This window comes from Gossypium hirsutum, chromosome A04 (assembly GCF_007990345.1).
Source record: "Gossypium hirsutum isolate 1008001.06 chromosome A04, Gossypium_hirsutum_v2.1, whole genome shotgun sequence".
Classification (NCBI taxonomy): domain Eukaryota; kingdom Viridiplantae; phylum Streptophyta; class Magnoliopsida; order Malvales; family Malvaceae; genus Gossypium; species Gossypium hirsutum.
Window position 1 is genome coordinate 23,598,576 of NC_053427.1, and position 5,623 is coordinate 23,604,198.

Here is a 5,623-nt window from a genome sequence, read left to right on the forward strand (position 1 = left end):
TTGGACATTCGGATTGGTTCGGGCATATTGCGTGACCCACTCATTCATCATGGTAAAGAAGGCTTGTTTAGCCCCCTCACCTTGATTATTCGCAGATGACTGAGGTTCAACAGGCGGCGTCCCTTGTGCAGGAGCAGCCGCTACACTTTCAACGTCATCCGCCAAGGTTCTCTCTACACCGGGATCCATTTACTAATAAAAATAAAAATTTTAACCGTCAGAAGTCATCACACATTTAAACATTAACATTAAGGCATGTACAGCTAGACTCATACGTGCTATGGTAGTCCTAGAACCGACTAAACCATAGCTCTGATACCAATCAAATGTAACACCCCGAACCCGAGGCCGTCGCCGGAGTCGAACACGAGGTGTTAACAGACTTCAAACCACTTAAAAAAATTCCCCAGACAAGCTGCCAATCTGCGTACTAGTCGCTTTAAAAATCATATCTTGAGTTCTGAAACTCGAAATCCAGTTCCGTAAATTTTCCCTGAAGCTAGACTCATATGCCCATCTACATATTTTTTTTCTAGAATTTTTGGTTGGGCCAATTAGTACAGTTTATTAGTCAAAGTCTCCTATGTTACAGGGATCGACTACACTGACCTTTGCGCATTACGACTTAGATATCTCCCTGTACAGGGCTTCATTACTGATGTCGTTTGTTTCTATAGAAACTAGACTCGAAGGGGAATCTAAGCACATATGGCATGACTTCTAATATCTCTGGTTAATTTATAATGAATTTCCAAAGTCGGAACAGGGAATCGAGAAATCGCTCTGGCCCTGTTTCACAAGAGTTTAATTATCTCCTAACATACAGCTCATATGGTCGTTTCGTTTCTTCTATATGAAAATAGACTCATCGAGCTTCGATTACATTATTCATTCATTAATTAATTCCACTCCTACTATTTTTAGTGATTTTTCAATCTCACGTCACTGCTGCTGCCAGCATCTGTTACTAAAGCAACTAGGCCTATTTCGTGATTTCTCCTTGATCTAACTAGTAATTCATCATACATATCACAAATTATGATCATCACTAGCCATGCCAAGGGCTAATCATTGTCAAACATCTCCGTACTACACTATTTCCATATCATGAATTTTGACACCAAAAATAATCAACCATGACATATGGCATAAAAATCGAATTTCCAAGACTTACAACCTAACATTATAGAACCAAATCCAACCGAACATTTATGCCATTTTCGCATGGCTAAAAGTTTACATACCAAATTTCAACAAAACATATTTGAGGCATTTTCATACATCATTGTATTTTCGTTACAATCATACAACTAAACGACCTTTCACCTATTCCACGATAAATCTTATGTACGTGACTTCAATTATAATTGTCACATAGGTTCAAACTTACCAAGCTCAACTCCAAATATAAACATAGCGCCTATTAGCCATGAACTCAAGGTACTTACCCGATCCGCTGTCCGTGATCACTCAATAATGTCGCACACTTAGTGTCCATAGTGATTCAAAAGTATATATTAAGTCCACACACTCAGTGCTATATAATCAACTCGCACACTTAGTGCTATATAATCAAACTCGCACACTTAGTGCTGTACAATTTAAACCCGCACACTTAGTGCCAATCTCATGATCATAAATGTTTATACCCGCACACTTAGTGCCGAGATCAACAACTCAATACATCTCACCTCTTTTCTTTTCATTCATGTAACACCCCGAACCTGAAACCGACACCGGAGTCGAACACGAGGTGTTAACTGACTTTAACCCCTTACAAAATTTATTTTCCAGACACTGCCCAATCTGTGTACTAGTCGTTTTAAAAATCATATCTTGAGTTTCGTAACTCGAAAATCAGTTTCGTAATTTTTCCCAGAAACTAGACTCATGTGCCCATCTATGTATTTTTTTCTAGAATTTTTGGTCGGGCCAATTAGTACAGTTTATTAGTCAAAGTCTCCCAAGTTGCAGGGGTCGACTACACTGACCTTTGCCCATTACGACTTGGATATCTCCCTACACAGGGCTTCAATACTGATGCCGTTTCTTTCTATGAAAACTAGACTCAGATAGGAATCTGTACATATATGGTACGACCCCTAATTATCTCTGGTTAATTTGTAATGAATTTCCAAATTCGGAGCAGGGAATCCAGAAACCGTTCTGGCCCTGTCCCACTATAATCTGATTATCTCTTAATATACTGCCCATATGATCTTTTCGTTACTTCCTCATGAAAGCAGACTCATCGAGCTTCGATTACATAATTTATTCATCAATTAATTCCACTCCTACTATTTTTAGTGATTTTCAATCTCATGACACTGCTGCTGCCAGCATCTGTTACGAAAGTAACTAGGTCCATCTCATGCCTACCCTTGATCCAACTCAATCGAACATTCGTGCCATTTTCGCATGGCTTAAAGTTTACATGCCAAAATTCAAACACAACGTAATAGCTTATACATGCCAAAATGTTCTTCTAAGCCAACTAAGAAGAAAGTACCAAAACTTGCTATCCGGTGTGATGACTTCGACGACGGCCTGACCCCGCAAAAATAGATGAGTCCAAGCAACCTATAATGGATGACAAGGAAACACCGAGTGAGTTTATAACTCAGTAAGTCATAAGCAATGCACTACCATCCATCAATAACATTATCACAAGAGGAAACAAAATGGAACGAGACAATTTACTCCATCTATACCGAACCATACCATAGTTCCTCCAACCTATCGATTCAATTTCATATCAATTCATGCATTCACAATCCATATACTCATCAATAGGACATTGAAGCATTTTCATAAATCAATTTATTTTCGTTACAATCAAACGACTAAACGGCCTTTCACCCATCCTACGATAAATTTTATGTACGTGACTTCAAGTATAGTTGTCACATAGGTTCAACTTACCGAGCTCAACACCAAGTATAAGCATAGCACCTATTAGCCATGTACTCAAGACACTTACCCGATCCGCTGTCCGCGATCGACTCAATAGTGTCGCACACATAGTGTCCATAATGATTCACGAATGTATATTGAGCCCGCACACTCAGTGCTATATAATCAACTCGCACACTTAGTGCTACGTAATCAAATCGCACACTTAGTGCTACATAGTCAAACTCGCACACTTAGTGCCGCATGGTCAATTCGCACACTTAGTGCATCATATTCATTTCGCACACTTAGTGCAACATAGTCAAATCACACACTTAGTGCTGTACAATTTAATCCCGCGCACTTAGCGCCAATCTCATGGTCATAAATGGTTATCCCGCACGTTTAGTGCCGAGATCAACAACTCAGTACATCTTACCTCTTTTCTTTCATTCAACAATTTCATCATCACATACGTACATGCATATATATATATATGTATATTTATTCATTCCATTCAGCATCAATACATAAACATTATGACCATTTAAAATAATACCAACTACATGCTTAATGACTTACCTCGTGTTGGGTAAGACGGCTCCAACCCGGCTACTCGATAACCTTTTCTTTGCCTTTGCTCGATTCACCTCCTTTAACTCCTTGAGCTAAATCAATAATTTAACTAGTTTAACCACCTTGCTAAATATTTACAATCCAATTTCACATGTATATGTATGTTAGTATATTCGGCTAATAACCTCATGCAACTACCATATCATCAAAAATCTAATCACACATGCACATGCATTAGTAAGTTACCTTTGCTAATTTTAAACCCAACATCACACAAGCTCTCAAGAGATGGCCGAATGCTTCTTTTGTTACCCAACTAATCATTCGACAATTCCATCCCCTTTACCACCCTTTTATGCCTAATTATCTAAATCAAGATAAGATCATCAACATGCCTAACCATAGCCGAATGTGCAACATTAATCTATCACCTCTACTCTTAAATACTATCAAGTTCATTTACTTAATTCTTAATTCAACATCTTAATGCCCATTATAGCCACTCCCATAATCTAAATTTAAAAATCGCAACACCACATTCAACATCTAGCGAATACTCCTCAACACTTAGACTAAAGTATGCACATAAACTTAATACAACTTCATTATTCCTTCATGTCGGTCATATTCAAATTACTCATAACATGACATTTTCAACATCTACATGACTCATCCTAAAGAACACTTTTCATACAAGGACAAAAATAATCAAATGAACCTCCCATTTAAACCCCTTTCTATCTTCTACTTACTCAATAATACATGTTTCTTAGTTCATATTCATCTATAACCATTTCAAATCACATACTACAAAACATCATCAATTTGGCACATAAGAACATAACCAAAGGTTTCTTGCAACACAACTCAAAAATCAACACATGGGTCATGTTATGAGCATCAAAACAACTCAACTCCACAAAAAAAATGCCAAAAGAACCACATGATATCATACCTTAATCTATAAACTCACTTGGCCGAATGTCCTAGCTTCCATTTTTTTCTTTTCTTTTCCTTATGGTTTCGGCAAGATGATAGAAAAGATGATGGAACTTTGTTTTTATCACCACTTACTAATATAAATTTATTATACATAATTCCCACCAAATATAAAAAAATGAAGACAAGGGAACACCATAATGCATGCGTGTGTTGGCCGGCCATTCACATTCAAAAATGGTCTATTTGACATGCAAGTCCACTCTTTTTGGTACATGCACTAATAGACCATTTTAAATTGGACTATCATATTTTCTCCATGTCTCAAATCGATCCCTATTAACAATTTTCTCATGCAATTGGTAAAATTAGGGAATGAAACTTCCACATACTCATGTTCACACATAATAAGCACAAATATAGCAATTAATTATTTTTACGACTCGGTCTTGTGGTCCCGAAACCACTTTCCGACTAGGGTCACATTAGGGCTGTCACAACTCTCCCCCACTTAAGAATTTTCGTCCTCGAAAAGCTTACCAGTAAATAGGTTTGGGTATCGTTCTTTCATCGAACTCTCGGTTTCCCAAGTAGCTTCCTCAATCCCGTGTTTGAGCCATAACACCTTTACTAACGGAACCTTTTTGTTCCGCAACTCCTTCACTTCACGAGCTAGGATACACATCGGCTCTTCTTCATAACTCATATCGGCTCGAATTTCAACCTCCGACAGACTAATTATGTGCGAAGGATCAGATCTATAGCGTCGAAGCATCGAAACATGAAAGACATTGTGTATCCTTTCAAGTTAGGGGGCAAAATCAATCTATATGCAACCGGACCACTGTTCAGAGATTTCGTAGGCCCATGAATCTCGGGCTCAACTGCCCTTGCGGCCAAACCTGAGTACCTTTTTCCATGGTGAAACTTTAAGGAACACTTTATCTCCCACCTGATATTCAATGTCCTTTTCGTTTCAAGTCCGCATACGATTTCTGACGATCTGTGGCTGCCTTCAGACTTTCACGGATTACATTGACTTTCTGTTCGGCATCTTTAATCAAATCAACTCCGAAAATTTTTACTTTCACCGAGCTCGGTCCATAACAATGGCGTACGGCATTTACGACCGTACAAAGCCTCATAAGGTGCCATCTTAAACTTGATTGAAACTATTGTTGTAAGCGAATTCATCAAGTAGATCCGTTCCCATGAA